The sequence below is a fragment of the Malaclemys terrapin genome, chromosome 5 (assembly GCF_027887155.1).
Source record: "Malaclemys terrapin pileata isolate rMalTer1 chromosome 5, rMalTer1.hap1, whole genome shotgun sequence".
In the NCBI taxonomy this organism is placed as follows: Eukaryota; Metazoa; Chordata; order Testudines; family Emydidae; genus Malaclemys; species Malaclemys terrapin.
In genome coordinates, this window is record NC_071509.1 from 63,123,806 (window position 1) to 63,132,622 (window position 8,817).

An 8,817-nucleotide genomic window follows, 5' to 3' on the forward strand; every position below is an offset into this window, starting at 1 on the left:
TTGAGGTTCAGGGCCTTAGGAGCTTAAATCCTATTGATTTTCAATGAGACTCCAAAGTGCCTAATTCACTTTTGAAAACAGCACTTAGATTCCTAGGTCAGTTAGGTGGTTTTGAAAATTTTATCCTACATCTTGCCCCCATTGTGGCCTCAGGGTAGATGCCTGAGAGAGCAGCTAACATAATTCAAGGTGGAGGGCCAGGTAACAACTTACCAGCCCACCCAAGATTCACATCTCTGCTCCCAAGGCACTCAGGTTATCCTTGGGTGTACCAAATGGATGGCCCGTGCCCCAGCAGCCCATAGCCTTTTGGAGAATGGGGGAATGAAGGAGACAATTATCAAGTGATCTATCCCTTGTCGCCCATTCCGAGCTTCTGGCAAACAGAGGCTAGGGACACTTCAAAGCATGGTTTTGCATTCCTGCCCATCCTGGCTAATACCCATTGATGGACTTATCCATCATGAACTTATCTAGGTCTTTTCTGAACCTGTTATAGTCTTGGTATTTACAACCTCCTTTGGCAAAGAGTTCCACAGGTTAACTATACATTGTGTGAAGAAATACTTCCTTTTGTTTGTTTTAAACCTGCTGACTATTCATTTCATTTGGTGACCCCTAGTTCTTGTATTATAAGGAGTAAATAACACTACCTCATTTACTTTCTCCACACCAGTCATAGTTTTATATACCTCTATCATATCGCCACTTAGTCATCTCTTTTCCAAGCTGAAAAGTCCCAGTCTTATTAATCTCTCCTCATATGGAAGCTGTTCCATACCCTTAATCATTTAACCTTTTCCAATTCCGATATATCTTTTTTGAGATGGGGCAGCCAGATCTGCATGCAGTATTCAAGGTGTGAGCATATCATGGATTTATATAGAGGCAATATGATATTTTCTGTCTTATCATCTATCCCTTTTCTAATGATTCCCAAAATTTTGTTAGCTTTGACTGCCGCTGCACATTGAGTGGATGTTTTCAGAGAAATATCCACAATAACTCCAAGATCTCTTTCTTGAATGGTAACAGCTAATTTAGACCCCATCATTTTATATGTATAGTTAGGATTATGTTTTCCAGTGGGCATTACTTTGCATTTATCAACATTGATTTTCATATGCCATTTTGCTGCCCAGTCACCCAGTTTTGTGAGATTCCTTTGTAACAGTTCGCAGTCTGCTTTGGACTGAATTATCTTGAGTAGTTTTGTATCATCTGCAAATTTTGCCACCTCACTGTTTACCCCTTTTTCCAGATAATTTATGAATATGTTGAACAGTACTGATCCCAGTACAGACTGCTGGGGGATACCACTATTTACCTCTCTCCATTCTGAAAACTGACCATTTATTCCTACCCTTTGTTTCCTATCTTTTAATAAGTTACTGTTCCACGGGAAGACCTTTCCTCTTATCCCATGACAGCTTACTTTACTTAAGAGCCTTTAGTGAGGGATCTTGTCAAAAGCTTTCTGAAAATCTAAGTACTCTATATCCACTGGATCACCTGTGCCCACATGCTTGTTGACACTCTCAAAGAATTCTAGTATATTGGTGGGGTATGATTTCCCTTTACAAAAACCAAGTTGACTCTTCCCCAATTAATTGTGATCATCTATGTGTCTGATAATTCTGTTCTTTATTATAGTTTCAACCAATTTTCCTGGTACTGAAGTTAGGCTTACCAGCCTGTATTTGCCAGGATCACCTCTGGAACCTTTAAAAAAAATTGGCATGACATTAGCTATTCTCCAGCCATCTGGTATAGAAGCTGATTTAAATTATGAGTTACCTACCACAGTTAATAGTTCTGTGTTTTCATATCTGAGTTCCTTCAGAACTCTTGGGTGAATACCATCTGGTCTTGGTGACTTATTACTGTTTAATTTATCAGTTTGTTCCAAAACCTAATCTGTAATGACACCTCATTCTGGGACAGTTCCTCTGATTTGTCACCTAAAGGGAGATTCCTCAGGTTTGGGAATCTCCCTCACATCCTCAGCCATGAAGACGAATGCAAAGAATTCATTTAATTTCACCGCAAATGGCCTTATCTTCCTTTAGTGCTCCTTTAGCATCTCGATCGTCCAGTGGCCCCACTGGTTGTTTAGCAGGCTTCCTGCTTCTGATGTACTAAAAAAAAATTTTGCTATTACTTTTTGAGTCTTTAGCCAGCTGTTCTTCAAATTTTTTTGGCCTTTCTAATTATATTTTTACACTTCACTTGCCAGAGTTTATGCTCCTCTTTATTTTCTTCAAGAGGATTTAACTTCCAATTTTTAAAGGATGCCTTTTTGCTTCTAACTGCTTCTTTTACTTTGTTGTCTAACCACAGTGGCACTTTTTTGATTCTCTTACTATATTTTTTAATTTGGGGTATACATTAAAATTGAGCCTTTATTATGGTGTCTTTAAAAAGTTTCCATGCACCTTGCAGGGATTTCACTTTTGGCGCTGTACCTTTTAATTTCTGTTTAACTAACTTCCTCATTTTTGTGTAGTTTCCCTTTCTGAAATTAAATGCTACTGTGGCCTGGTCTACACTATGACTTTTTAATTCGGATTTAGCAGCGTTAAATCGAATTAACCCTGCACTCGTCCACACAACGAAGCCATTTATTTCAAAATAAAGGGCTCTTAAAATCGATTTCTGTACTCCACCCCGACGAGCGAAATAGCGCCAAAATCGATTTTGTCATTTTGAATTAGGGTTAGTGTGGCCGCAATTTGATGGTATTGGCCTCCGGGAGCTATCCCACAGTGCACCATTGTGACCGCTCTGGACAGCAATCTGAACTCGGATGCACTGGCCAGGTAGACAGGAAAAGCCCCATGAACATTTGAATTTAATTTCCTGTTTGCCCAGCGTGGAGAGCTCATCAGCACAGGTAAACATGCAGGCCGATAATCAAAAAAGAGTACCAGCATGGACCGTACAGGAGGTACTGGATCTGATCGCTATGTGGGGAGAGGATTCAGTGCTAGCAGAACTTCGTTCAAAAAGACGAAATGCCAAAACTTTTGAAAAAATCTCCAAGGGTATGATGGAGAGAGGCCACAATAGGGACTCAGATCAGTGCCGCATGAAAGTCAAGGAGCTCAGACAAGCCTATCAAAAAACAAAGGAGGCAAACGGTCGCTCCGGGTCAGAGCCGCGGACATGCTGCTTCTACGCCGAGCTGCATGCAGTTCTAGGGGGGGCCGCCACCAGTTCCCCACCTCTGACTGTGGATTCCGAGGCGGGGATAATCTCATCAGCTACACCTGAGGATTCTGCGGACGGGGAAGAGGAGGAGGAGGAGGACGAGCTTGCAGAGAGCACCCAGCACTCCGTTCTCCCCAACAGCCAGGATCTTTTTCTCAGCCTCACTGAAGTACCCTCCCAATCCTCCCAACCCAGTATCCAAGACCATAACCCCATGGAAGGGACCTCAGGTGAGTTTACCTTTTAAAATATAAAACTTGTTTTAAAAGCAACGGTTTTTAATGATTACTTTGCCCTGAGGACTTGGGATGCATTCGCAGCCAGTACAGCTACTGGAAAAGTCTGTTAACGTGTCTGGGGAAGGAGTGAAAATCCTCCAGGGACATCTCCATGAAGCTCTCCTGGAGGTACTCCAAAAGCCTTGCCACAAGGTTTCTGAGCAGTGCAGCCTTATTCCCTCCTCCATGGTAGGACACTTGACCGCGCCATGCTTGCAGCAAGTAATCTGGTATCATTGCATGACAAAGCCTGGCAGCGTATGGTCCTGGTGTTTGCTGGCATTCAAGCAACATCAGTTCTTTATCTTGCTGTGTAATCCTCAGGAGAGTGATATCGCTCATGGTAACCTGGTTGAAATACGGGAATTTAATTAAGGGGACAGAGGTGGCCGTTCCTACTGGGCTGTTTGCCTGTGGCTGAAAAGAAATCCTTCCCTGCAGTTAGCCAAGCGCAGGGGTGGGGGGGAAATTGGCCCAGAGCTTTTCGTGTTTGGCTAGCAGGGATCTTCCCTGATACCAGCCATGTGGTGGGGGGAGGGATAAAGCGATCATCCAGAGAATTGGAGGGGGGGGGTGGTTAGTTTGTTTTCTGCTGCTGAAGGTTAACAGGAAAACCGCAGCATTCAACAGGCTTTGCTTGGTATGTGGGAAGGAGGGCGCAGAAGCCAAAAGACAGTGGCTTACCATGGTCGCATGCAAGCCGAATTCCGTTGCCCGGACCTGCGTCTGTGATCTCTAGCAGCAAAGCCACAAGCACTCAATATTAGGAGGGAAAATATGTCCTTGCATATTTTATCACATGAGCTATGTAATGTGAATAGTGTTGGTCACCGTGAAAGAGTATAAGCATTGTTTTGCAAAATGTATCTTTTTAAAAAATTCTCTCCTTTTTTCCCTCCCTCCAGCAGCTGCAAATTCTTCAAGCCTCCCTCCTCCGTCCCGAAGGCTATCACAGACAAGGCGTCGGAAAAAGAAGACGCGAGACGAGATGTTCGCAGAAATCATGGAATCCACCCTCAGTGACAGAGCTCATCTGAATGAGTGGAAGGACACGGTTTCAAAGTATAGGAAAGAAGCCAGTGAACGTGAGGACAGGAGGGACCAACGTGAGGACAGGAGGGACCAACGTGAGGACAGGAGGGACGCTCAAGATGAGAGGTGGCAGCAGGAAGATCAGAGGAGGCAGGATGCAACGCTGGGGCTGCTGCGTGAGCAAACAGACATGTTCCGGCGTTTTTTAGTGGCCTTTTCCTTCCCGCCGATCCTCCTCCCAAACCCCACCCGGGTTCCCTCCCTCTTTTTATAATCTGTTAATAAAGAATAAATGATTTTTAAATGATAGTGACTTTATTTGGTTTGAAAGCAAGCTGGGGGAAGGGGGAGGGTGGGTTCCTTACAGAGAATGAGTCAATAAAGGGGGCGGATTTTCATGAAGGAGAAACAAACAGATATTTCACACTGTAGCCTGGCCAGTCATGAAACTGGTTTTCAAAGCTTCTCTGATGCACAGCGCTTCCTGGTGTGCTCTTCTAATCGCCCTGGTGTCTGGCTGCACATAATCAACAGCCAGGCGATTTGCCTCAGCCTCCCGCCATAAAGGTCTCCCCCTTACTTTCACAGAGATTGTGGAGCACACAGCAAGCAGAAATAACAATGGGGAGATTGGTTTGGCTGAGGTCTGAGCAAGTCAGTAGCGATCGCCAGCGACCTTTTAAATGGCCAAATGCACATTCTACCACCATTCTGCATTTGCTCAGCCTGTAGTTGAACAGCTCCTAGCTCCTGTCCAGGCTGCCTGTGTATGGCTTCATGAGCTGTGGCATTAAGGGGTAGGCTGGGTCCCCAAGAATAACTATTGGCATTTCAACATCCCCAACGGTTATTTTCTGGTCCGGAAAGTAAGTCCCTTGCTTCAGCCCTTTAAACAGAGTAGTGTTCCTGAAGACACGAGTGTCATGAACCCTTCCCGGCCAGCCCACGTTGATGTTGGTGAAACGTCTCTTGTGATCCACAAGTGCTTGCAGCGCCATTGAAAAGTACCCCTTGCGGTTTATGTACTGGGTACCCTGGTGCCCCGGTGCCAAGATAGGGATATGGGTTCCATCTATCGCCCCACCACAGTTAGGGAATCCCATTGCAGCAAAGCCATCCACTATGACCTGCACATTTCCCAGAGTCACTACCTTTCGTAGCAGCACCTGAGTGATTGCTTTGGCTACTTGCATCACAGCAGCCCCCAGAGTAGATTTGCCCACTCCAAATTGATTCCCGACTGACCGGTAGCTGTCTGGCGTTGCAAGCTTCCACAGGGCTATCGCCACTCGCTTCTCAACTGTGAGGGCTGCTCTCATCTTGGTATTCTGGCGTTTCAGGGCAGGGGACAGCAAGTCACAAAGTTCCATGAAAGTGCCCTTACGCATGCGAAAGTTCCGCAGCCACTGGGAATCATCCCACACCTGCAACACTATGCGGTCCCACCAGTCTGTGCTTGTTTCCCTTGCCCAGAATCGGCGTTCCATGGATAGAACCTGCCCCATTAACAACATGATCTCCAAAGCACCGGGGCCCGCGGTTTGAGAGAATTCTGTGTCCGTGTCCATGTCCATGTCCTCATCACGTTTGTCACTGCACTGCAGCTGCCCCCTCGTCTCGTTTTTCTGGTCCTGGCTCAGCATAAACTCCACGAGAACGCGCGAGGTGTTTACAATGTTCATGACTGCTGTCTTGAGCTGAGCGGGCTCCATGCTTGCCGTGGTATGGAGTCTGCAGTGTTCACCCAGGAAAAAAGGCGCGAAATGGTTGTCTGCTGTCCGTTGCTTTCATGCAGGGAGAAAGGGAGGGGTGAGGCTGTACCCAGAACCACCTGCAACAATGTTTTTTGTCCCATCAGGCACTGGGATCTCAACCCAGAATTCCAATGGGCGGGGGAGACTGCGGGAACTATGGGATAGCTATGGGATAGCTACCCACAGTGCAATGCTCCAGAAATCGACGTTAGCCCCGGTACATGGACGCACACCGCCGAATTAATGTGCTTAGTGTGGCCGCATACATTTGACTTTATACAATCTTTTTCCCAAATTCGAATTATATAAATTCGGATTAATCCCGTAGTGTAGACATACGCTCTGATGGGCTGCTTTGGTGTCTTTCTCCACCCCCGCCCTACCCCCGGGATTTTAAATTTAATTATATTATGGTCACTATTACCAAGCGGTTCAGCTAGATTCACCTCTTGGACCAGATCCTGTGCTCGTCTTAGAACTAAATCAAGAATTGCCTCTCCTCTGGTGGTTTCCAGTATGAGCTGCTCCAAGGAGCAGTCATTTAAAAAGTCAAGAAACTTTATCTCTGCATCCTGTCCTGAGATGATATGTATCCAGTCAATATGGGGATAATTGAAATCCCCCATTTTGTATTTTTATAGCATCTGTAATCTCCCTGAGCATTATCACAGTCACTATCACCAGCCTGGTCAGGTGGTCTGTAATATATCCCTGCTAGATTCTTATTATTCAAGCATGGAATTACTATCTATAGAGATTCTGTTGAACAGTTTGGTTCATTTAATATTTTTACTTCATTTGACTCTACGCTTTCTTTCACATATAGTGCCACTCCCCCATCAGTAGGACCTATTCTGTCCTTCCGATATATTTTGTACCCTATTATTACTGGGTCCCATTGATTATCCTCATTCCACCGAGTTTCTGCAATTCCTATTATATCAATATCCTCATTTAATACATGGCACTCAAGTTCCCCCATCTTAGTATTTAGACTTCTAGCATTTGTATATATGCATTTTAAAATATTGTCACTTTTTAGCTCTCTGCCATTACGTGATGTAATTGAATGGGACTCTTTCATTTGACTGTTTCTCATCAGATCCTACCTGTATATCATCATCTTCCATCCTTTCCTCCTTATTAGGATATAGAGAATCTCCATTAATAGATCCTCCCCTAAGGGATGTCTCTGTCTGAAGCACGTGCTCCTCCGCACCTGTTGGCTTTCTCGCAGCCCTTTGTTTAAAAACTGCTCTACAACCTTTTTAAATTTTGTGTGTCAGCAACCTGGTTCCATTTTGGTTTAGGAAGAGTCCATCCTTCCTGTATAGGCTCCCTCTTTCCCAAAAGATTCTCCAGTTCCTAATAAATCTAAACCCCTCCTCCCTACACCATCGCTCATGGAGACCCTGCAGTTCTAGCTGCCTAACTGGCCCTGCACACATAACTAGAAACATTTCAGAGAATGCTACCATGGAGATCCTGGACTTCAATCTCTTAGCTAGCAGCCTAAATTTGGCCACAGGGACCTCTCTCCTATCTGTCCCTGTGTCATTGGTACCTACATGTACCATGACCACTAGCTCCTCCTCAGCACTACACATAAGTCTGTCAAGATGTCTTGAGAGATCTATGACCGTTGCACCTGGCAGGCAAGTTTCCATGCGGTTCTCCTGGTCATCACAAACCCAGCTATTTATGTTTCTAATGATCAGACCCTCCATTACTGTTACTTGTCTCTTCCTAATAACTGGAATTCCCTCCCCCGGAGAAGTATCCTCAGTGTGAGAGGATACCATGACATCTTCTGGAAGGAGGGTCCCAACTATGGGATCATTTCCCTCTGCTCCTGTTTGATGTTCTCTTTCCCTGACAGTTTCATCCTCCTCAACAGCACAGAGGCTGTCAGACCGGGGGTGGGACCATTCTACTGTGTCCCAGAAAGTCTCATCTATGTACCTCTCTGTCTCGCTTAGCTCCTCCAGTTCAGCCACTGTGGTCTCCAAAGCTTATATGTGGTCTCTGAGGGCCAGGAGCTCCTTGCACTGAATGCACACATATGTTATCCCCCCATTAGGGAGGCAGTCATACATGCTGCATGCAGTGCAATAAACTAGATAGCCCCCACTCTTGTTGCTAGACTTCTGCCTGCATTCTCTTTCCCGTATTGTTGTTTTGTTTTTAGCAGGGGGTGTTTATTGCCTTACATTTAAAAAAATGTTAATGAAGTGTATCTAGCCCCACCCCCAAATTCCCTCACAAAACTCCAGTATTCACTAGCTCCTCTGGTCACTAAGAAGTGGGCTTTTTAAACCCCTATTCTCCCTGAGTACTCCCTGAGTAGTCCTGTCCCCTGGTTAAGGGTTGATGGGTGCTAAAGAGCTTGGAATCAAAGCCTCGTTAAGAAGCTCTCAGCCTTGCCTAGCAGCCCACTAGGCCCAGCACATGGTCCCCCAAACAATAACAGGCCACACTATATGCTTCAGTCAAGCAGCAAGCACACCACAAACTCAAACACACACACTAAAGACAACAAACTC